This window comes from Lissotriton helveticus, chromosome 10 (assembly GCF_964261635.1).
Source record: "Lissotriton helveticus chromosome 10, aLisHel1.1, whole genome shotgun sequence".
NCBI classification, from domain to species: domain Eukaryota; kingdom Metazoa; phylum Chordata; class Amphibia; order Caudata; family Salamandridae; genus Lissotriton; species Lissotriton helveticus.
Genome location: NC_136071.1, coordinates 551,916,759 through 551,943,209, shown reverse-complemented (window position 1 = coordinate 551,943,209; position 26,451 = coordinate 551,916,759). Strand labels below are relative to the sequence as shown.

General features: G+C 39.7%; 1 long non-coding RNA gene across 2 annotated transcripts in view; it reads right to left on the bottom strand.

The window, feature by feature from the left end:
• LOC144785400 (uncharacterized) overlaps nucleotides 1-26,451 on the bottom strand; it is a 482,625-nt gene that overhangs the window by 220,739 nt on the left and 235,435 nt on the right. For both annotated transcript variants that reach the window (XR_013601857.1, XR_013601858.1), the window contains exons 3-4: nucleotides 7,829-7,969; nucleotides 1,849-1,989 (exon numbers count right to left, since the gene is read on the bottom strand). This is a non-coding gene — a long non-coding RNA (uncharacterized LOC144785400). The remainder of the gene's footprint in view (nucleotides 1-1,848; nucleotides 1,990-7,828; nucleotides 7,970-26,451) is intronic.

The following is a 26,451-nucleotide window of genomic DNA, read 5'->3' as shown; positions in this document are numbered from 1 at the left end:
TATAAACTATACAAATAGTTGTTAGTAAATGCGAGAGGGAAGGTGTGTGAAAGGGCGATGTTATTCAACTCCACATTAAGATAGTAATAAATACCAATCATAACATCTTTCTTTTACTATCTTTTATATGTAGAGCTTCAGGGTGCATTATGTCCCGGCACGTGGTGAAAAACACACCGGTGACAGAAAGGTGAGCTGTGAATATTCTTTGCAGTCACTCTCTCACTTCCTCTCTCCTTTGATAAAAAAATGACACACAATGTTAACTTCCTTTTTATCTTACAGGTTGTGTTTCACAAATTGGCGTCCACCCAACACCTCTAAAGCTCAACGTTCGAAGATTCTGCGATGATGAATGGCCATCGTCACAACTTCTGAGAAGGGTGCTTCGACACGTAGTACACCCTCTTTGAATCAGGCCAATGGCACAAGGTGAGAAAAGAAGCTTGTTTCCAAAACAACGACAAGTCATCTGTGAAAGGAGAGAGTGGGTAGTTTGCAGCAGCTTCACTGCGTAGGAATGTACAATTACCTCCAGGCAGTGAGAATAGATAGGTTACAACAGTTTGAGGGGCAGATGTATGAGCCCCTTGCGCCGCTTTTGTGTCATTTTTAACATGGGAAAATTGGCGCAAGGACCTTCTAAATCTGCCTCTGACTTATCAAGAAAAACACTCACCTCCGGACTCTTCGAGTCAATGGGGTGCAACAGTCTAGATAACCAATATTGAGAACTCACCGCTATGCAGTGGGAATGCATGGGATATACTACTTTGGAAAAAAACAGCGCACAGACACCTCCTTACAGTGGAACTTGTTGTAATATAGTATCCTGAGTGTACAAATAAATAAACCAAAAATATACGTGTGCAGTTGTATGTACTATGCTATTACTAAGAGGTGTGGCGCCGCGGCCAGGGCGACTGACGCTGGAATCTGGGGACCACGGTTCGATCCCCGGCTCCGGCGGCAGGTTAGCCCAGCACCATGTGACTCTGGGCAATAGCTCGCTTAATCTTCCCGACGGCCCCCCAGCGCCTAGAGACCCTTACGGGTGATTGTGCGCTTTACAAATGTGGACTTTACTAACTCTATATACTATCTTTCAGATCACTGAACTGGAGGGTGCACTATGAACCAGCACGTGCTTGGACACACAACGGAGGCAAAAGGTGAGCTACGCGTATTTTCTCCAGTATTAACTGCTCCATCTATAACTTTCTCTCTCTCACACTTTTAATGTCATTTTTCTCTCTTTCTTTCTCTCACTCTCTCTCACATCGTTTCTCTTTCTCTTTTAAAGTTATGGACGCTGCTGTCCACTCTGGTGTGTTGACCCAAAGCTGAGTTCAAGTTGTGAACTCTGTTGGTCACAGTGTTTACACTAAGTAAGCAGAGCTGCCTAGATATTGTTAGGGTTTGTGCACAGCAAAGAGCATGTCCCCTCTCATTGCACTAGTGGTCTCTGTAATAGCTCTCTTTAAACATACTATGCATTGGACTCTGTAATAGCTCTCTTTAAACATACTATTGAAAGCCTTTCTTGTTATCACAGTCCCTCCCTAAGACTTCTGTGAATGTTGCTCAATGTATTCACAAGTTTGGACATTGCTGTCTTGTTTGCACATTGGACCTTGCTTTTACCAAGGCTTATTTAGAGTACTCCTCCCTAGGCCATGTGTTACTTCAACACATTAGCATAATAACTGAAGCTCTGCACACCTGCTTGTGAGAACCACACCCAGTTCTTCGAACCACATCCAGCTCTTCGAACCACACCCAGCCCTGTCTATAAAAGGCAGCCCCTGAGCCTCACCCAGTGCTTGTGCTCGTCTACCTCCCACTTACCTGAGAACAGATCCTTTGGCGCTGGCAATCCTGCTCTCTCCAGACCTTCATTGGCTTCAACGGGCGCGGCTGCTGGCTCTTCCTTCTTCCGGTTTCCGGCTCCTTCTTGCCTCAGCCCCCCTTCTGTCCACTGAAATCGACCTGCAAAAGAGAAAGAGGACAAGGTTAGACTGATCAGTATCCCTTTTCAGCAACAAGTAAGTGCAAAACTTTTTATTACCTGAAAGAACTTTTTTGGCGATTTCTGGATTCATGTAAAGACAATTTGGAACAAGATATCTCCCACGAACTTTGTGGTTCAAACCCTTTGTTACAAGAATACTTTGTGGAACTTTGTCAAATAAACATTGTTTTACATGGAACTTTTTAAGAATCGAACAGAGGAAACCATTGACAGCAAGGCAAACAGTAAATCAAGGACTTGAACAAATTACCTGCTGTATTTTGATGTAAAAGTACAGTATTTGTTTTATAAAAAGTCTGGAAATGTGTGAAAAGTGAGTTTGCTATAAAGAATTTAGGCTTTAGTTATATTAAGGTGAATGTTAGATGTTGGTAATTCTGATAATGATATTCGTTTGATTTCACAGAAGTTTTACCGTAATAGAAAGCACATCCCAGAACAGTAACACATTCCAAACCTGGAAGCTAAAGACCAGGATCCAAGAGGTACTTTTAGAAGAGAATTTCTAAATAGATTAATGGTTAGTCGGGAACACATTTAGGGATAGGTTGCACTTATCTGTTCTTTGTTTATGTTTCATTAGGCACCAGCTTCTACAGAAGTCAGAGAGGGCCGCGGATTTTACCAGCACTTCTACAGTGGAAACACAAGAAAGGTGTTGTCTCTCTTTTTTTATTTTATCCACTTACCCCCTTCCCTTGAGCTTCTGGTTCTTAGTGCACTGTTTAAAACTAGTGTGCTGGAATAAGCAGTTTCGGGGTGGGGTCGGACTGTCTTCAACCTCCATCAGAACTGAACAGAAACTCAGGTGAGCTGGGCTTTGACAGAAGCACAAGCCTTTAAAATATTCAGTTCTGTTGGACGATGAATGCCGGGGAAGAAACAGAGGGCATTGACGCCACAGATATGGCGCAGGTCCTAAACGAGGACTTGGCCCATAATGAATCAGTGTCTGGTATCTTGCAACATATACAAGAGGAAATAGAGAAATTAAAGTTGGAAAACACCTTTTTAAAACAGGATTTAAGCAGGTATAAACCTAGGGATTCCCAGTGGAACACAGCTTTTACGCCTTTGTTTAAAACCTCCTCAGAGACAGGGGCGCAAGCAAAACATACAACTGTCCCTCCCCCAGTTGAGGTTACTGTTAATGTTCCTAATGCTGTGCCTTTAGCAGCACCTGAACGTTTTCATGGAGATAGTAACAAATTCTATGTTTTTATCAATCAATGTCAATCACACTTTGTTTGTAAACCACAACAGTTCCCTACTGATGCTACGAAAGTGGAATTCGTCTTGTCTTATTTGGGCAGTACAGCAGCCAATTGGTCAATTCCTTTCGTGGATAGAGATGATCCCATCCTCCATAATTGGAATCAATTTAAATGTACTATGACCAGCCTTTTTGCAAAACACACTTTTATGCAGGCAAGTGATAATGAGCTTTTAAATCTTAAACAAGGTAACAAGGATTTATTGACCTATCTCACTAGTTTTAATCGTTTACTCACCGAAACACGTTGGCCAGAAGAAAAGCGTGTCTCCCTTTTTTATAAAGGTTTGAGAGACGAGTTAAAAGACACGCTGGCTCATATCGTTGATTTGCCAGAAGACTATTCTGACTTTGTAGATTAAGTCGTGAAATTGGAACACAGACTAGGAGAAAGAAAGGGCGATAAATCCAAACTGGAATCGCGGTTAACTTTTATTAGACATGAGAAAAAAGACACAGATAATAAACTCCCTGAACCTGAGCCTATGCAATTAGGAACACTCAGAGTTCCACTCACGTCAGAGGAAAAAGAAAGAAGGAGAAAACTTCAATTATGTTTATATTGTGGCAAGGCAGGACATTTTGCCAGAGAATGTCCAGTAAAACCTAAAACTTCACGAAAGGGTACTGTTTCCTCTATCTCCTCAACTGAGTCGGGAAACGATTAAGCTCGACAAGGGGGGAGGTTACTTGTTCGAGAAAACATCCTAATCAAACCTCTAATTCTGCAGCCTTCATGGTACCGGACAAACCTAGACATTTCATAATTCAGATCTTTTTAATTGTTCCTACCCAAGTTAGACATTCTCTCCCTGTCCTACTGGATTCAGGAGCAACAGGAAATTGTGTGGATAATAAGTTAGCTAACACATTAGGTCTTCCTATTTGACTAAAGCCTTGTCCAGAAGCAGTATGTGCAGTGGATGGGTCTGAATTGACCTCTGGATTAATCACAACACAAACAAGTCCCCTTGTCATGGTCTGTCAAAACGGGCACACAGAGATGATTAGCTTTGATCTGATAGATACCCCTAATTTTGGCTTGATTATCGGGGTACCCTGGTTAACAACTCATAATCCAAAAATTGATTGGGTGAACAGAACAGTTACTTTGGATTCCTCATTCTGTAGAACCAATTGCTATCAAGAAACAGGTACAGAACAGAGCACAGTAATACACTGTGCTAGTGTTACACAAGACGAACCAAGTCTCCCTCCTGAATATTCTGACTTTAAAGACGTTTTTGATCCAGTGAAGGCTAGTGTGTTGCCCCCACATCGGTCAGATGACTGCCGTATAGATCTTATCCCAGGGGCCCCTTTACCTAATAACAGAGTATATGCTTTGACTGACGAAGAGACCAAATATTTAAGAACCTACCTAGACAACCTACTACAGTCTGGGTTCATCCGACATTCCACATCTCCGGTGTCATCTCCACTTTTTTTATCCCAAAGCCGGATAAATCTCTGCGCGCGTGTATCGACTATAGAGGACTAAATAAGGCTGCAATAAAAAATAAATATCCTCTTCCTCTAATACCTGTGTTGTTGGATCAATTAAGACATTCTACTGTATGCACTAAACTAGATCTGCGGGGAGCTTACCACCTGGTCCGAATAAAAGAGGGGGATGAGTGGAAGACAGCTTTCAAGACAAAGTTTGGTCTATTTGAATACACAGTAATGCCCTTTGAGTTGTCTAATGCCCCTGCGGCCTTTCAATTCTTTATAAATGAGGTCCTACACAAATTCCTGGATGTTTGTGTCATAGTATACATAGATTACATCCTCATTTACTCCAGGAACCCGGAAGAACATACACAACATGTTTGTGCAGTATTATCAAAGTTAAAAGAAAATCATCTCTTTGCTAAACTAGAAAAATGTACTTTTAATGTCAGCAAAGTAGACTTTTTAGGAAACTGCCTGTCACCTCAAGGAATAATTATGGATGAAAAGAAAATTAGTGCTATTACTGATTGGCCAGAACCATCATCTGTGAAGGATGTTCAGAAATTTCTGGGTTTCGACAATTTTTATAGGAGGTTTATTTCTCATTTTGCAGACATTGCAGCCCCAATAACCACCTTGTTGCGGAAAGGGCAACGATTTCTTTGGTCTGATAAGGCGGCACACGCCTTTCAACTTCTGAAACAAAAGTTCACTTCAGCCTAAATTCTGAAACATACTGATCCTGACTTGCCATTTTTTGTTGAAGCGAATGCTTCACAAGTAACTTTAGGAGGAGTTCTCTCAACGAGATTCAGTAGATGGCCAAATACATCCTATAGCCTTCTATTCCAAAATGTTATTACCAGCTGAACAAAATTACACTGTGGCTGAAAGAGAACTATTAGCTATCAAAGTAGCCTTTTCTGAATGGAGGCACCATTTAATGGGAGACAAGTACCCTGTTACCATCTTTTCTGACCATAAGAACCTACAATTTTTTGGATCACTAAAAGCATTAACTCCACGTCAGATGCGGTGGTTAAATTTTTTTAGTACATTTGACTTCGTTATAACCTATAGACCAGGTGCACAACAAATTCAATCTGATGTGTTATCTAGATACTGACATACCTCAGACCTTGAACAAGACAAAATAGGAGAACCCATTATTCCTCCTCAAAAACATTTGGCACCAGTACAACAGAAGGATTTCATCACAGATCTATATAATGCACACATGTAAATAGCACCTCAAGATTGGTTAAAGGATTCCCATAACTCAATACAACGAGGTTTATTGTATCACGACAACATGCTGTTAGTGCCCACCACAGAATTACAAACACAGGTGATAATTTGGCATCACGCCTCACCGTTGGCAGGTCATCCTGGCTGGGTAAAAACCCTGGAAAATGTGCGAAAACACTTTTGGTGGGATAATATGAGTAAGGACATTAAGCAATTTGTCACTACCTGTCCAGTTTTTGCAAGACATAAATCTTCTCATAAGGCCCCTGACGGTTTGTTAATACCAATGCCATCACCCAAACAACCTTGGCACACTGTGAGTGTAGACTTTATTGTAGGTTTACCACCAGTAAAATCCTTCACAACAGTGTTAGTGATAGTGGATTTTTTGTCTAAAATGGCACATTTTTTACCATTACGGAAATTGCCAAACTGCTGCAGAATTTGCCGATATTTTCATAAGAGAAATTGTGCGTGTACATGGTTTGCCAAGTAAAGTGGTGTCAGTCCGAGGTAGCCAGTTCAACTCGAGATTTTGGAAAAAATTATGCGAAAAATCTGAAAATAGATGTGGCATTATCTACTGCTTTCCATCCAGAAACAAATGGACAAACTGAACGACTGAACCAAACCGTACTTCAAACGCTACATTGTTTATTGGCTGATTATTCTAGTGAATGGTTGGAAGCTCTCCCTGTAGCGGAGTTTGTTTATAATAATACTGAGCATGCAGCTCTACTTTGCTCACCATTCTATTTCATGGAGGGGTATCATCCGAGAGCTATACCCACTTTATTAGAAGATTCCCTGTTGCCTACAGTAACAGATAGACTAACGAGATTAGGTGACATACAAGACAAGGCCAGGAAACATTTATTAAAGTACAAAGAAAGCATGAAAAGACAGGCAGACAAACACAGATCTGAGGCCCCAATGTATAAAATCGGTGACAAAGTATCGCTCTCCGCAAAGAACCTAAATATAGAGGGATCCCGAAAGCTGCAACCACGTTTCATTGGACCCCTTAGTATAACTGCCATAGTAAACCCGATAACAGTAAAATTGGACTTACCAAAAGAATACCCAGTACATGCTACATTCCATGTGTCCTTGCTTAAGCCGTACAACCCAAATACCCGACCCGAACCACCACCTCCACCCATACCAATTAAGGGAAATCTAGAATATGAAGTGAAAAGCATAAAAGACTCAAAAAGAATTCATGGACGTCTGTTTTATTTAGTAGAATGGAAAGGATATGACGAAACTGAGAATTCATGGGAACCAGCGTCCTATGTACATGCCCCACGCTTGATTAGACAGTTTTATATAAAAAATCCAGGGAAACCCCGTCCAGTAGGAGGGCCTTTGAGGGGGGCGACTGTTAGGGTTTGTGCACAGCAAAGAGCATGTCTCCTCTCATTGCACTAGTGGTCTCTGTAATAGCTCTCTTTAAACATACTATGCATTGGTCCCTGTACTAGCTCACTTTAAACATACTATTGAAAGACTTTCTTGTTATCGCAGCCCCTCCCTAAGACTTCTGTGTATGTTGCTCAATGTATTCACAATTTTGGACATTGCTGTCTTGTTTGCACATTGGACCTTGCTTTTACCAAGGCTTATTTAGAGCACTCCTCCCTAGGCCATGTGTTACTTCAACTCATTAGCATAATAACTGAAGCTCTGCACACCTGCTTGTGAGAACCACACCCAGTTCTTCGAACCACACCCAGCTCTTCGAACCACACCCAGCCCTGTCTATAAAAGGCAGCCCCTGAGCCTCACCCAGTGCTTGTGCTCGTTTACCTCCCACTTACCTGAGAACAGATCCTTCGGCACTGGCACTCCTGCTCTCTCCAGACCTTCATTTGCTTCAACGGGCGTGGCTGCTGGCTCTTCCTTCTTCCGGTTTCCGGCTCCTTCTTGCCTCAGCCCCTCTTCTGTCCACCGCAATCGACCTGCAAAAGAGAAAGAGGACAAGGTTAGACTGATCAGTATACCTTTTCAGCAACAAGTAAGTGCAATACTTTTTATTACCTGAAAGAACGTTGTCGGCGATTTCTGGATTCATGTAAAGACAATTTGGAACAAGATATCTCCCACAAACTTTGTGGTTCAAACCCTTTGTTACAAGAATACTTTGTGGAACTTTGTGAAATAAACATTGTTTTACATGGAACTTTTTAAGAATCGAACAGAGGAAACCATTGACAGCAAGGCAAACAGTAAATCAAGGACTTGAACAAATTACCTGCTGTATTTTGATGTAAAGTACAGTATTTGTTTTATAAAAAGTCTGGAAAGGTGTGAAAAGTGGGTTTGCTATTAAGAATTTAGACTTTAGTTATATTAAGGTGAATGTTAGATGTTGGTAATTCTGATAATAATATTCGTTTGATTTTACAGAAGTTTTACAGTAATAGAAAGCACATCCCAGAACAGTAGCACATTCCAAACCTGGAAGCTAAAGACCAGGATCCAAGAGGTACTTTTAGAAGAGAATTTCTAAATAGATTAAGGGTTAGTCAGGAACACATTTAGGGATAGGTTGCACTTATCTGTTCTGTGTTTATGTTTCATTAGGCACCAGTTTCTACAGAAGTCAGAGAGGGCCGCAGATTTTAGCAGCACTTCTACAGTGGAAACGCAAGAACCGTGTTGTCTCTCTTTTTTTATTTTATCCACTTCCCCCGTTCCCTTGAGCTTCTGGTTCTTAGTGCACTGTTTAAAACTAGTGTGCTGGAACAAGCAGTTTCAGGGTGGGGTCGGACTGTCTTCAATCTCCATCAGAACTGAACAGAAACTCAGGTGAGCTGGGCTTTAACAGATATACATTCCCTCCGATTAAATGCATTAGAAGTAAAAGAGCTTCTTTACAAGCCCCTTGCGCCACTTTTGCGTCACTTTAAAGTAACACAAAAGTGGCGCAAGAGTCTTGTAAATAAGCCCTAAAGAATATTGTCCTGCATAATGACTTGATCTCTCACCTAATTCTGTCTCAGCTCTGAATCCTTTTAAAGACCTGTTGATCAATAGTGTAAATCTGATGCAGTAGGCACTTCCATACAGACACCTCGTGAACGCGGGCCTATAAGACAAGTGGAATGTATCAGGCACACTGCAGACGTAAAAATAAGGAAATATTGCCAAGTGTTACCTTGACTTGTAATGTTTGACCTCATTTAGTCACATCAATCTAATTTTAAACACAAATTTTCATTTTTGTTTTGCAGATTACCTACCGTACTTCTATTGGAGCCCATATCACATTTTGTTTATTATATTGTTTTGTTAAAGTTATGTTTCTAGTTATTTATTATATTGTTATCTTTAAGTTACGTTTCCAGTTATTTATTGTTGTTTCAATAAAACTTAATTAAAAAAAGTATATATGTCTTCTTTTTTTGGGGGGTGGCGGTCCCCAATAGAAATTATATTCATACTTTCAAGCATAATTCTGAGGCTAACTCTTTACCAGAACTTTTTCCAGACTCTATAGCTACAACTAACGGTTCCTATGGAAAAGTTTTAAAACTCCAGCACAGTAACTTTTTCCATTAGCAACACAGTGTGGTGAAATTCTAACCTCTGTGCTCACGTAAGTATTCCATGAACTGTTACTACGGTAACAGGCAGAAAGCCGTTTGGGGGTAGGGTTGAAAGGTACTGGCTGTACAGAAAATGTTATTTTTACCCTGGATACCCTACATTACAGAAAGGAAAGCACAGTAAAACAGAACTCTGTATACCAGATTTACAACCCCCTTGCACCACTTTCGCGTCACTTTCTACATCTTAAAAGTATGCAATAGTAACGCAATTAACTTGTAAATCTGCCCCTATGCACATTACGAGCAAAACAAATACACAACATATTCAATTCTTTATCAATCACTATTAGACAGTGTTGCTTCACGACTCACAATGAACTTCAATAAATACTTCCTGCCTATTTAAATGGAAGACGAGATTGTCGACATTACAAAACTTAGTAGCATATTTACAAAGATGGAGGTAAAATTGTCGTCGCTTTAACGCCTACAAAGTACAACAAAAACACCAAAAATGGACTTCAAAATCCTTTGTTATCTTACTGGAAGATTTTCTTAACATTGCTGTTTGGTATGCAAGAGTTAGAGCCACCCCAGGGCTATAAAACAAATGGTTTTTGGGGGGCTCCAAGGCCCCCCCGCAAAAATAGAAGTGTGGGGACCTCAACGACCCCCCTCAAGCCCCGGGAACCACCACCCCCTGGGTATTTTGTGTGTTGTAGGAAGCAGACTGCGTGGTCCTCCGCCTGGACCCCTCGATGGCCCTGGAGACCGCCACACCCCAGGGCCGACTCCTGCAGTGTCCTACCCCCGGGACACGTCTGTTTGCTATGAGAGGGCAGGAGTCTTGTGGCTCCCGCCCTCCCATAGCAAACTTAGTTTGCATTTTGAAAGACACAGCAGTGAAATCTGTTCTCACTTTCAAAAACCAAACCAGATTGCATTTCCACATGCAAGTTTAGCATCACCCCATGCAGAAAAGCAATGCCGGCTCCCAAAGAACACGGGGAGCCGGCGGGACCGTGGGGGCATTGTGGATCCCCCCAAGGTCCCCAACATTTTTTATAAGACCCGGGGGATACGGTCCCCGGGAATATTAGAAATTACTGATAAGGGCTATTTTGTTACGGTAAAATTAAAAGTTGAGCACCCAGTGCAGCGCTCAGTGCAGCCCCCTGGTTTGCACGTGCTGGATGCACGACTCATAATCTGTAGGGTGCGCAACTCCAGCGCCTTTGGTGTACAACTTCTACGCGTTTGGGAGCCGGCATTGCTTTTCCACATGGGGAGCTACGAACAAGCAGCTCCCCATGTGGAAAAGCAATCTTATTTAGATTTTGAAAAAGAGAACAAATTTCCTTGCTATGGGAGGGCGGGATGTACACCCCGGGATACTGCAGGAGCCTGCCCTCCCACAATACATAAAGTCCCAGGGAGTGGTAATCCCTGGGACTTTGGAGACCTTGCAGCCCGACCATTTTTTTGTTAGTTCGGCAGGTAACGGGGCCCTCGAGTGCTCCCGGAGGGGGGCCTCGCAGTCCCCCTCCCACAATACATAAAGCCCCAGGGGTGGTGGTCCCTGCGGCTTTGGGGACCTTTGACCCCTCCCCCCTCCATTTTTCTCTTTTTAGCCCCGGGGGATGACGATTCCCGAGGCTGGGGGCCCCTCTGGGCGCCACATAAAATTTATTAATTTTCCCTTCCCTCATTATAAAAAAACTCTGTTTTATTTTATTTCTTTTACAGCACACTCGGCGCACCCAACACGCACCTGCCAGGTTTTAAAAAAAAAAATGCATGGGCCCTGGGGGTCCTTCTGGGACCCCCTAAGCAGGTCTAGAGGGTAAACTTATTTCTACCCTGCCCCCTTTCTCCTTTTGCACACATATTCCACTGACTTCCTCATCCTCGCTTCTACCGAGGCACAAAATGGGTGCCAACAGTTCCTGGTTTCGAATGTTGACAACCACTTGACAACCAATTAGCATTCAGTATGTGATCAGAAGGGTGCGCTTATGGTACAATGACAATCCTGGCACACTCTGCGGATCCACCGCGCCCATAGATATATAAATAACTTTAACTGTGATTTTCTCATGAACTACTGAACAGATTGACACCATTTAAGCAAAAGGCCGAAGTCTGAACTGAGGACTACCTCTTTGCCAAATTTGATGTAATTCCGTTCCGCCGTTTGGGCTGTAGCTGTGGCTAAAGGTCCTATGGAAAATTGCATGGGCAAACCTGTTTTGGGACCCCCTTTTTTCTCGGCTCCCACTTGACGAATCACCCCGAAACTTTCATGATAGGAGCGGACCAGAGCAAGTTTCGAAAATGTCGCAAAGATTCATCGATCGGCGCCAAAGTTATTGGGAATAGAATGTTGCGGATTTCCTATGCATAATAGGTCCTAACTATAACTACCTACTGGCAACCGCCAGTAGGTGATATATATATATATATATATATATATCCATATGAACAACGCTGTTGTCGAGACCAGGGACCTGTGAAGGATGGTGCATGCACAGGGAGAGCACCCGGTAAACAAATGTCCAAAGCTTGCTTCACGTCTCAAAATAACGCACTCTCAGGACCCAAAAAATTCACCTTTTCTGGAAGTTTATTTTGCTTCCACGCTACGCGTTTTGGTAGTTACGCATTGCTCACACACGAAGCAAGCTTTGGAAAGATATATATATATATATATTCACTGAAAAAACCATAGGTTATAGACCATATATAGTTAGGAATTAGCATTTACAAAACCTTGAAAATTCACTGAAAAAACCATAGGTTATAGACCATATATAGTTAGGAATTAGCATTTAGAAAACCTTATTTTACTCACACAAAACCATTGAAATTCCATATATAGTTAGTTGCACTAACTATATATCGCGCACCCGCAATCCACTGCTGATGATGTCACATATTACATCATTCATGACATGGTCAGTGACATCACTGATGACATCACTGATGACATCTCAAATGACATCACTGATGACATCATCTAGTGTCTGTGTGTTTTTGTAAAGTTTAAATACGTTTTACATATTGAAGAATGACTGGATGTATGGAAGACTGAGTGTGTGTGTGGCTGGCTGGGAGGTGTGTGACTCTGTGCATATCAATGTGTACTTGTGTCAGTGATTGTATAAGAGAGTAAGTATGTGTTAGTATATGTGTGAAAAGTATGGTGTTCTGTGTTTAACTATAGATGAGGAAATCGAAGTGTGATTGATTCTTCACAGGACTGACTAGGTGTATGAGTGCATATGATAGTGTTCTAATAATAAGTGACTGTATGTATGAGTAATTGTATGGGTGAATGAATGAATGTGTGTGTAGACGTACGAATCAGTGAGTGCGTATGTAGTAACTGGTATTGGTGTGTCATGATGTCATCAGTGATGTCATTTGAGATGTCATCAGTGATGTCATTTCAGATGTCATTAGTGATGTCATCAGTGATGTCACTGAAGTATGGTGTTCTGTGTTTAACTGTATAGATGAAGAAATGGAAGTGTGATTGATTCTTTACAGGACTGACTTGGTGTGTGAGTAACTCCATGGATGAGTGGCAGTGTGTGACTGTCTGCATAGGTGTATGAGTGCATATGATAGTGTTGTAATAATAAGTGACTGTATGTATGAGTGATTGTATGGGTGAATGAGTGAATGTGTGTGTAGACGTAGGAATCAGTGAGTGCGTATGTAGTAACTGGTATTGGTGTGTCATGATGTCATCAGTGATGTCATTTGAGATGTCATCAGTGATGTCATCAGTGATGTCATTTGAGATGTCATCAGTGATGTCATCAGTGATGTCACTGACCATGTCATGAATGATGTAATATGTGACATCATCAGCAGTGGATTGCGGGTGCGCGATATATAGTTAGTGCAACTAACTATATATGGAATTTCAATGGTTTTGTGTGAGTAAAATAAGGTTTTCTAAATGCTAATTCCTAACTATATATGGTCTATAACCTATGGTTTTTTCAGTGAATTTTCAAGGTTTTGTAAATGCTAATTCCTAACTATATATGGTCTATAACCTATGGTTTTTTCAGTGAATTTCATTGGTTTTTTAACAGCTAATATCTGTAGCTGTAAAATGTATTCTTCTTTAAATCCAAAAATATATTTTATATGTTTATTAATAACTTTTTTTTTAAATATTTTTTTTTCTTCGTTCCCGCTTCGCGAATCGGGAACCTTCCCGTTAGCTGACCTTGATGCCGCGAAATAGACCGCGAGCCGGTAAACGTTTCTTTACCGCAACTGCCGCGTTAGAAAACAACATCGTGACGCCTCCCGTCCGAAAGCCGTTTCGCGTTGTCGCGTGATACCTCATATGACGTGCTACGTTAGCGAACTGGTACGCTTACCGAGTCGCAAAGCACAGGTTTCTGGAAGCAAACCGGGAGGCCCTGCAAAGCGCGTAACGTAAACACAGCAGGTCATGTGACTTGGTAATAACACTTTTCATTGGTTCATTTCACTTTTGGTTTCCTAATGATGTAAGACTAGGTCATATGATCTAAAATGAACACTTTTCATTGGTTGAGAACTATTGTTTTTCCCAAATGATGAAAGTCCCTCCTTCTTTCCTCACTCTGACTTTCATCATTGTGAGAGAAAGACCCTTTGTTACCAGTGAACAATGGCTTCTTTAGTAGCTTCAGCTGGTGCTTCCCCACCATCTCCACCACATCCAAGGAAGAGTGGACCACCTGCTAAAGTTATAATTCAGCAAGAAGAGGAAGAAGAGGAACAGGACGACCTAGATAATCTCCCTATTATGGCCAGAAGATCTGTTGTACCGGAAGTAACGGGACCAGAGGGCAGGGAGATGGTGCCAAATATACAAACGAGATTTCGTGAAGTAAAACACGTCTGCGTACATTGCAATGGATTCATTTGCTACGGAGAAAGTAGCATCACTCTGATCAACAGAGCTATTGACAATCATGCTCATGTTTGTCCGAAACGCCCCAAACAATAAATTCTTTTTTTTTGTTTTGTTGCTCCTGTTGAGCCCTTTACAATGAATCTTTTTCGTTGCCCCCTCCGAAAAAAAAACAAAAAAAATATAAAACTGTTCAGAAAAATTCAAAAAAAGTAAAAAAATGTTCAGAAAAATAATAAAAAAAATATAAAACAACAAAAACAATTAAAAAAAAAGTTCTTTTCAGAACTACCTCCCCGTTATTAAAAAATTGGTACAATATTTGGAACTGTGCCAATCTCTATTTCTCTTAGTTCGCTTCCCAGTTCGCTCCCCGGTACGCGAACCGGAAGCGAACCAAAAAATTATTTTTTAAAAAAAAGAACAGTAAGTATAAGGGAAGGAAACAGACAGTTATGTTAAAAGAAAGACAGCTATAGGGGAGTAAACTAGAGATACTATTACCCGTAATCCACTGCTGATGATGTCACATATTACATCATTCATGACATGCTCAGTGACATCATCAGCAGAGGATTGCAGGTAACAGTATCCCTAGTTTATTCCCTATAGCTGTGTTTCTTTTAACATAACTGTCTGTTTCCTTCCCTTATACTTACTGTTCTTCTTAAAAAAATTTTTTTAGATCAGTCAGAAACAGTGAAAGTAATGAAATATAAAAGACTACGTAGAATATGAGCACTGTATGCAACAACTTTGACACTTACAGAAGCCTCACCTTCTCCATGCCTCCTACACAGTTCTACATGTACATCATAAATGCAAACAGAACAGAATTAATTATACATGTTAAATGGTTTATTTTTGCTGTTCTCAGAATGTATCAAATTTCACTAAAACAGTGACTTGAAGGTATTCATCATATAACAGCGGGGAAAAAAAAACACAATCAAAATGATTGTGTTTAAAAAACCCATACAACATAACAAATCAGAATTCAGAACTCCTTAAAGTTAACTTACTTTCCATGACGGCCAAGGATGTCCTATGAACAGCTTACACTCTGTTGTGCTGTTATTACTTTCAACCCGCCACTTTCTGAAAGAAAACCTCCATCGTTTTCAAAAACATGTTACATACAATAAATGACTTCTCGCTCTCTACCACACGTTTCCACAAGGCCAAATCGTGTCTGAGCCATTTATAACTCTTAGAATTCTTTTAAGCCAATCCCGTCATGTTGTATTTCCGCAACTTTCACAATTAAAATGTTGAAGATCATTTTCACAATCCTGGACTAGTAATATCTTCCCCTTCTTGCTCAATCATGTTCTACATTTCCTATCACACTGATACTGCTTACTATGAAGCAGACTTACACTACCTTTATGACTAGTACAATTATTTAATTCTCTACATCACTTTTAATGACAAAGCAATGTAAAACAGTAGACAGCATTGCAGACTTACATTCCCTCTACTCCATGTTTTGATTGGCTGCTTCAATTAGCTTATAAAAAGAAACAGTTTTTCTGAACTCATTCAAAGTGCACGTATTTCTCCATGACGTCCAGTGTTATGGTAAGAAGTTATGTCTCTGTACTACACTTATCCTCAAGGCCAAATCGTGTAGGAGCCATTAGAACTTCTTGAAATTCCTCAGAGCACATCCCGAGATTCTTTCCCTAAAATTTTGGTTTTAAAAACACCAGGTAAGAGTTTTTAAGGTCATACGGCAATTTTTTTTTGAAAATTAAAACAGAATCATTGCAGAATGACCAGCCATTTCTACACTTTAAATAAGCTGTATAATGTCCTGATGTTATTGAAGGACCATCATGATATATAATTGCTACAGTTACAAAAGTCCTTCCTGATATTGACAACTGTGAAGCCACAAAATTTTTTATTAAAGTTGTCAATTTTGTTCCATCAGGCCTACATCGTTGGAACATTAAAATGACATACTGGCCATATGTTCGTATAAATAATGTGGACATCATTTCAGATTTACATTGGCTACACTCCATGTTGTGATCAGCTGCTTTTACTAGCTTATTAAAAGAGACTGATTTACTGTCTGGCAAAGTTAAATATATAAATCTTTCTGAGTCTACACTAGTAGTACTTGATACCCTACAGTTCTCGCAGTCATGCTGCCATTGATAAGAAAGCCCAAACAGGTGATCTACATCTACACCTTCATCATGCAATACATCAAGCATATACATTAAAAACTCCTGACAATCTTGCTGACTATTTTGAGAGAATTGAGTTTGGCCTGAACATCTGTCTAACAGATTTCGAATTTCAGACACACTTTCTATGTTTGTTCTATCAGTGCTACATTTCTCTAACACAGAATTTAACAAACTGCAAAATCTTTGATCAGAATTGACCACAATCTCTTCTTTTACATTTTCTAGAGAAAACAAAACATTAACCACTACATTAGCATAGCAGTTGACACCAGAACTGTTTTCAAATTGAAAACCAACAACATCTTCAACAGAATCCTTTTTGTTTCTGCTTATAATTTCAGGTTCATCGACTTTTCGTCTTTTTGCTACAACCTCCCCAGTATTGGTCACATTTCTTCGTTTCCGGCCTACCACACGTTTCTCAAACAAAGGATACTGAGGCAAATGTGGCGCATACTCTCTTCTTAACCTATTGTATTCCTTAACACAATCTAGATCCGCACAAATGTTTGTGACATCACACTCAATCAAGTACAATCCCGATAAAGTTCTAACTCGTGACAATGCCACATATGCCATACCCTCCTTGAACACAGAACTGCCAATATTCACCAATGCACAGTCTACACTTAAACCTTGCGATTTATGGATTGTCACCGCATATGCCAAGCAAACAGGACACTGCTTACGACGAACATATAAGTCTTTTACAAGCAAAAATCTAGCAGAACAACGAGCAATTAGCTGTACTTCCTCAATGCCATTAAATTTAATTTTTAAAAATTCAATTCCATCTCTATTTCTGTATTTCACAAAATCAACAACATTACCCATTGATCCATTTACCAGACCTCTTTCAACATGTAAATTCCTTCTTAAAATTATACGGCAGTTCAAGCACACATTCAGAGTCTTTTCAAAACCCTCAGTTTTAGATATACTCTTCTCTAATGAATCCAATTTTGTTTTCAGATTCTCAGACAAAATAATTGTTGATCCCATATGCTCTACTCTGTCAATAGCTTCCAGTTTCACAATCTCTTGCTTTTCTAAATGCAACATGTTGTTGTTGAATTTGGCACATTCTGCAAGAGTTGGCATCAAACATATTCCAGATTTTTTCTCAGTAACTTTCTGAAAAATATTCTCAGGCACAACATCTTCGTCTGGATATAAATTTGTCAGTAATCGTGCATGTAAAGCTTCTTTCCCATGCTCGGTCACTTTTCCAATTCTAACATCTTGTAGAATAGTCTTGTAAACTTCATCCTTTGCCTGACGCATATTTTCATGCAGTTCAGCATAATTGAAGTTTAACCATATATTGACGTTGCCAATGCTCCCTAAGCACTTCCTGGTATCTTCATGCGTGAGCATTTTGAACACAGGTTGCCCTTTCACTGGTGTCAGCTGCAGAAGATCTCCGAAAACAATGATGTGTTTGCCACCAAATAACACATCATACTCTGTTTTGAGAACTTCTTGCATTCTCAAATGCACAAAGGCAAGCATGACATTGGAAACCATGCTTACTTCGTCAATGATAAGAAGTTTCATTTTCCTCAAGACTCTTGAAACTTCAAAACAAGCATCTCCAGATAGCTTGTGATATTCTAATTTGTTGTCATGCTCCACTGGCAGCATCAGTAAACGATGTAAAGTAATCCCTTTAATGTTATGTGCTGCCAGTCCAGTTGGAGCGGTGACAACACAAGACAGCGATGACTCTGTCCTTTCCTGCAAATAACATGAAATTGCTTTAATAAGGAAACTTTTTCCAGTTCCTGCTTCTCCACTCACATACAGTCGGACAGGCTTCAACGACGTACATGAGCACTCTTTCTTGTCATGACTTAATCCATGATCAATTTGCATGGTAAGTTCGTCATATATTTTCCTCTGCTCAACGTTGAGTTGTCTTTCCAACTCTTCTAAGTTAACCGCATCCTCCTGAGCATGTGCCATGGCTCTTTCCACTTCATTCATAGCAGTGGCAGCTTCATTTTCGATAAGAGGTCCTCCTAGTGGATCCTGACTCAATGAAGCAGAACTCTGACTGTCCTGAGAACTGTCTCTGGCAATCTCGGCTGCAATCGTTGCTTCCTGCTCAATTTCCACATTCAACATTTCTACATATTTGGGAAAAGCAGGACATTCTATGGTCTCCTTGGCAGCATTGAATGAGTCTTCGTAACAAAGGAAATCTCCAAGCAGTTCCTCTTCTGCACGCCATGGCTTAAAAAGTTGCAAAAGTGCTAAATAGAAAAACTCCTTTTTTTCAGGAGATTCGCCACTCAATTTTCGATGGTTTATCAAGTGGCATTTTCTTTGCTTGACCAGACATCCCTCACTTCCTATTACAGCATACACTCCTTTCTCAGTATCTTCTTTGATGTTCCTCTTGAATATGTAATTTTGCAGAACCTCATACAGACAAACATTCTCGAGGTGACTGCTTCGATTTGGATAATATGTATCCAACATGTTGCTCTTCAAAATGTCGGTACTGTTTGGCTCCTTTTCCGCCAAATACTCAATTTCCCGCACAGGTTTCAGAACTCGATTACGCGTTGCAGCAAGACCAACACTCGCCCAAACGATACTCCTGGACTTGGCATAGAGACTTGCTGAAGACAACCGGTCAGAACATTCGTAAGCTCCGATTTCTCGATGCGACAACATCTTCAGACTGAAACTGTACAACTTCTTGCTGAGGCTCTTTTCATGGGAAATGTCCTCCCACATATCCTTCAATTCTGTCTTCTCTTTTTTGGTGATGTAAGATGTCACATACCGAGCCACAGCCATACAGTTATCAGCCACAAACTGTATATCCATGTTAGCATTCCACATGGACAAAATCACCGGGTTGTAGTCGTTGATGTACTTGGACTCTTCGTTCCTCTTCAAATTGTATGTGTTTTTAGGTGATTTCTTCATCACATTATGTCGCAGCGAAGACATCAAACTGTTTACTCTTCCTTTAGAAATCACCGGTCGTGGAAAGCCGAAACGACATTTGGTGTAGAACTTGTCCTTGTTTCGGAATTTACGACGGCAGTACTTTCCACATCGATTGCTTTGGAAACGCAGAACTTTTTCTCTTAGGCTTTTCTTCTCCTTTGCGTTTGGAACAGCACACGTAGAATACTGTTGGATGAAACTCATCACTGAGTCTTCTGGATCCGTTCCAAATTTAGGTGCATCCTTGATCCACAGCAACATATGTATATGAGGAGCACCTCTTGCTTGGTACTCCTTTCTCCAGAAGAAATCCAACACCTCTCCAAGAGGTGGATTCTTCTTATTCATGATGAAAGACATCATAGCTTCAAATCTATGATTGAAGTACCTACATACATTGACTGGATCCAAAGAGCACAGTTCTCCGGGTGTCTTGAATTCGATGTTATCTACGTTAGCATTTGCCTCTCGTAGAAATTCAAGTAAGTCTTCCCAGCCATACTCGGCACAGCTCAGAGTGAGGAACCATGTGGGAGTACCTAAGTTCCTCAGCATACATTTTAAATCACCATGACGACGGTACCAGTACTCATTAGTACCACGCTGACACGCCATGAGATTAATCAGGTGAGAATCCAAAATACTGTCTTGGACATTGACTTTATCCATAAAGTCACTTGCCGAGATGTTTTGCATGTGTATACCACTTTTCAAGATGTGGTTCACTGCATATGACAGTCCAGACAGATCGCTTTCAAACAGGAGATGAAACAAATAAGGAATGCATTGTCGAAACCTAGCATCTCCTGCATACAATCGCAAAGTCCGGTATTCAGAAGCAGGAATTTGATGAGGTCGCTCATCATATCTTCCTCCCTGACCTGTTGGAAAAAGCTGTGGGAAACACCGAGCTTCCAAACTTTCCTCCCAAACACTAATGGGACTACCTTTGGCTTGTTTCATTTGAAACAACTCAATAGCATTCCCCATGACTTCCTTGGAATGCAAAGGATGAACACTATAATGTTCATATATTTCTTCACTAGTAGAGGGTTCTACTTTCTCAATTTGACCAGCACACAAATCGCTATCCTCTTCCTCACTTACTTCCTCTTCTGCAACATATACATTCTTATAGAATTTATTATTTTTTTTCAAATACAATGTTGCCTTTTTAACTTTCCTAACATCTACTAAATCTTGCCATATTTTCTTATTCTTTGTCGGAACCCCATTAACTAAGATAACCAGAGGTTCCTCGTCCACTTTTTCTACTCCAATTGTGTTAATGTTTTTCTTCAAATCTAGAGGCAAATAAACAACTCTTCCCTTTAATCCTCTCTGTAAATCTGATGGAGGCAATTTCCCTGTCTTTGGCTCCATTCTTACAATAGCCTGAAAGGGATGGATACTTTGAATCAAAATAGATTCATAAGTATTTAAATCCTTCAATTCAGAAGGAATCTCAATCAATTCCAGATTATTATGAACTGCTCTAGCAGGCATCTGGTTTTGATTTAATTTGTTACAACAATAAGTACACACACGTTGATCCAATCCCAAATCAAAACAATTTTCTACCATCAAGTATGTTGTGAAATCCTTCCATTCACTATTATTTTCCCTTTCACTTTTTGCATATAAATCCACTAACTTAGTCTGATTCTTATAATAAGTGCGTCGACAACACACACAAGTGAAATTTGGCCTCTCACTTGATTTGACCTGAAACGTCGCAATTTCCCTCTGGAAATTATCTGTACTGGAAACCTGTACACTATCTTCCACATTACCCGCTTCTTCTTGGTCAATTTCAACATTCTCCTCTTTACTTCCAAAGTAACAAAACTCAATTTCTTCACATATATTCTTCACATCTATTTCAGAACCATGCAAAAGAGCAGCGCATAATTGTTTAAGCATAATTTCTGGACTCTTAGCATAATACGACATTCTAACTAATTTCCTCACTTTATTATGATGCACTGCTAGCATCCTGAAATGATGAAAAACACTCTGGCATACTCTCCTGGAAAGACAAGGCAGTGAATGACCATGCAAACCTGTCACTTCTCTCACTCTGCAAGGATCTAATTCTTGCAACAACATCATTTTCTGCTTCAAACTTTTCTTATTAAATGACCGTACAAAATCACAAAGCAAATTGATGGAATCCTGTCGCACACTACAAATACTACTACACTTCCAGGTGTACACAGGACCCTTAGCACGTCTTCCTAAAACCTCATTACCTAACACCTCTTCTGCCTCTGTTGTCACAAGTTTTTCTTTTTCAACTGGACAACCATCTTTCACTTCATAAGCACGACCACTGGTGTCAACTGCATGCACCAAATCATTATCCTGGAAATAACTCTCCTCATTAAAAAATGCCTCAGAGCTTGAACTATGCATCCATTCTCCAGAAAAAACTTCACAAAAATTACTACGATTGACTATTCTCTTCCATCTACTATTTCTTTTGAAATCATAAATTGCCTTGTTTACCTTCCTAATTCTATTGATTATCAAAATAAATAACTTACGTTTAATTTCAAATGCCTGATCAATAACTTTCTCAACTTTTTTTTTTCTCTTATAAAAAACCACTTTCTGTTGACCTTTCTTAATATTTTTTAACAAATTGCCAATTATCCTGTTGCGGAACATTCGTTTACGAATGTCCCTAAACTGTTGTTTCCTTCTACTATCATGCACAGAGTTATCTCTTGCTCTAGCAGTAACATTTTTGATTGGCCTTTCCTTTCCATTTGAATTGCTTCTCTTTTTATGGACTGAAACATTTTCTGTAGTAATATTTTTTTTACTACACATATTTCTTATGAATGTTTTTGTACTCTTACCCGGTGCTTTCTTCGTGACTTGACAAATCTTTTTGTTAGAGGACTGCTGCTTCTTTTGATTGGCCTGCTGTCTTTGACGTTTTGCAGCCTTTCTCTCTCTTTCTTTCGTTGGCATGGTGAAATGTTGAAATGATCTGCAGTTGAATCTGTGGTAAAATATATTAAAAAATGTTATTAACCACTATTACCAAACAGTAAATCAATAACAGTGATCAAAAACTTAACACACTACTTGACATTTTAAATAGAAGATTTTTTAGTCCTTGGCAAATTTACAATACAGAAATAGCAGAAAAGAAATGGAATTTATATTCATGTTACCTGTGCTATTTTATATGTGAATCTGATCTAATTTTATGAGCATATTTTAATATTTTATTGAAGACACTACACATAACCTGTTTTTGAAGGTGTCTTTATTTTTAAATTAAACGGTTTACACTTTTACTTTTTATTTATTATAAATTTTAAAAATAAATGTTTATAGTTCCATAGGCTCAAGCAGGTCAGCTTCCCACCCTATGTCATATAATTCGGACAAATCTGCATCCTCATCACGCTCTTCTTCATCCTCAGGATTTAAATCATCCAAGGGATCAACATCCACTGATGTTTCAATTACAAGTTCAATGATGAGGTCAAAATCAACTGATTGCAGATTGTCGCTCATATTGATGTTGTCTTTATCTTTAAAGAAAGATAACAACAATGAGATGTTGCAGAGTAAGAGACAAATCTCAGAGATTATAATAGTAAAATTGTTTAACAAGAGTAACATTTTGCAGCTATTATTTAGCCATGTCCAGCGATGCTGAGCAGGTGAAGCCTATGTCTAATTTTTCAGTGAACAGGACTCATCTCTTCTTAACCTTGGATAAGCCTCACCAACTCTGTGTCCCCTGCACATACTTAAATGTAAAGGGGCAGATTTATGTTAAATGGCACATCCCCAGGCATGCACCAGTTAACGTGCACCGCTGCTCTGCCACCCATGGTGTGCCGTATTTACAATCAGATAGGAGAAAGCTGCGTCAAAACCCTGCGCCTGCTTTAAGCAGGCATAGGTCTTGACGCAACATTGTGGAGATGGGGCACCCCTGAGCCTTGCTTGAGCTGCATCGCACTTGCGATACAATTCCAGCAATACGCCACCTTTACAGCACAGATACGTCACGCATCTGTGCCATTTTTGCCCCATGCTGCGCCGCATTGTAAATGCAGCACACCATGGGTGGCGGAACAGCGGCGCAAGATGACTGGCACATCCCTGGTGATGCGCCAGTCATCATAAATCTATCCCTAAGCTTCTTATCTTGTTACAGATGAACCGCCATATGTACCATCAAACTATTTTGCATTTCCTAAATAGCGAATTTTAAGGAATAAATAGCAATTCTTTACCATTCCTAATTTGCAATGAGCAAATTGCTAATTGCAAATTACCCATTCATTTCCATGGGCTAGGAGGCTCATAGGAATGAAGGTGCAATTTGCGATTAGCAATTAGCTCATCGCAAATTAGGAATTTTTCCAAGGGTGCATGGGTGTCTCAAGAACACCCTGCTGCACCCCTGAAAAAGAAATTTGGGGGCATATGGCGCACATACATGCCCTAAGGGCATGTATTGGCGTCATGTGGCACCTTTTGTTTTTTTAAAAAAAATTCTTTTTGAAAAGAATTCGCAAATTACCACAAACTAGAAGTTGGTGGTAGTTTCCAAATCCTTAATGTCATTTTTTACATATTTTTTGTTTGATACATTGCATTTAAGAAATCGCAAAATTTGCAAATCCTTCAGTGCAATCGCAAAATAAGGAATAGCAAATTTTGAATTAAGGACATTTTAAATCATTTCCACATGTGCAGTGTTTTGAAATTATGATTTGAAAATCGTTTTTGGGGAAAAGGAATGGTTTGCAAATTTATGACAAGGACATAATGGTGTATGCTTCTCTATAAGGCATTTCACTGTCTCTGATGTCATTTTTCCCATATTACATTATAAGACCTTTCCCCATGGAGCACATTCCTTGTAAATATGCTCCCACCTGTGCATGGTGAATTTAGATTTTGACTGTTTGAGTCACATAGCCATGTTAAAAGTGACCCAAAAAAATTGCAAACGCTTTAAAAAAACACATTCATGTGTCTTAAGCACATTTTAAGTCATTTCCCCGTGGACAGTGTTTTGTAAGTGGCGCAAAAGAGGCATACACCTATCATAAATCTGTCCCTAGCATTTTAAATGATTAATTCATGATGACGATAAGGTGTGGCCTATCCAGACGTTTGTTTAAGGTGAGGCCTACTCAGGATTGCAGATTAAAGTTACGCTTGATGAAGAATACAGAGGACATAATACATGTAAAGCTCTACCAATGAAGTAAGTAATGTCCACTTCATTGCGCCAGTCATCATAAATGTATCCCTAAGCTTCTTATCTTGTTAGACATCAACCGGCATATGTATCATATAACTATTTTGCATTTCCAAAATAGCAAATTTTAAGGAATAAATAGCAATTCTTTACCATTCCTAATTTGCAATGAGCAAATTGCTAATTGCAAATTACCCATTCATTTCCATGGGCTAGGAGACTCATAGGAATGAAGGTGCAATTTGCGATTAGCAATTAGCTCATCGCAAATTAGGAATTTTTCCAAGGGTGCATGGGTGTCTCAAGAACACCCTGCTGCACCCCTGAAAAAGAAATTTGGGGGCATATGGCGCACATACATGCCCTAAGGGCATGTATTGGCGTCATGTGGCACCTTTTGTTTTTTTTAAAAAATTTATTTTTGAAAAGAATTCGCAAATTACCACAAACTAGAAGTTGGTGGTAGTTTCCAAATCCTTAATGTCATTTTTTACATATTTTTTGTTTGATACATTGCATTTAAGAAATCGCAAAATTTGCAAATCCTTCAGTGCAATCGCAAAATAAGGAATAGCAAATTTTGAATTAAGGACATTTTAAGTCATTTCCACATGTGCAGTGTTTTGAAATTATAATTTGAAAATCGTTTTTGGGGAAAAGGAATGGTTTGCAAATTTATGACAAGGACATAATGGTGTATGCTTCTCTATAAGGCATTTCACTGTCTCTGATGTCATTTTTCCCATATTACATTATAAGACCTTTCCCCATGGAGCACATTCCTTGTAAATATGCTCCCACTTGTGCATGGTGAATTTAGATTTTGACTGTTTGAGTCACATAACCATGTTAAAAGTGACCCAAAAAAATTGCAAACGCTTTAAAAAAACACATTCATGTGTCTTAAGCACATTTTAAGTCATTTCCCTGTGGACAGTGTTTTGTAAGTGGCGCAAAAGAGGCATACACCTATCATAAATCTGTCCCTAGCATTTTAAATGATTAATTCATGATGACGATAAGGTGTGGCCTATCCAGAGGTTTGTTTAAGGTGAGGCCTACTCAGGATTGCAGATTAAAGTTACGCTTGATGAAGAATACAGAGGACATAATACATGTAAAGCTCTACCAATGAAGTAAGTAATGTCCACTTCATTGCGCCAGTCATCATAAATGTATCCCTAAGCTTCTTATCTTGTTAGACATCAACCGGCATATGTATCATATAACTATTTTGCATTTCCAAAATAGCAAATTTTAAGGAATAAACAGCAATTCTTTACCATTCCTAATTTGCAATGAGCAAATTGCTAATTGCAAATTACCCATTCATTTCCATGGGCTAGGAGGCTCATAGGAATGAAGGTGCAATTTGCGATTAGCAATTAGCTCATCGCAAATTAGGAATTTTTCCAAGGGTGCATGTGTGTCTCAAGAACACCCTGCTGCACCCCTGAAAAAGAAATTTGGGGGCATATGGCGCACATAAATTTTAACAACATTCCATTACCTCAAAAACGATTTTCAATTCATAATTTGAAAACACTGCCCACAGGGAAAT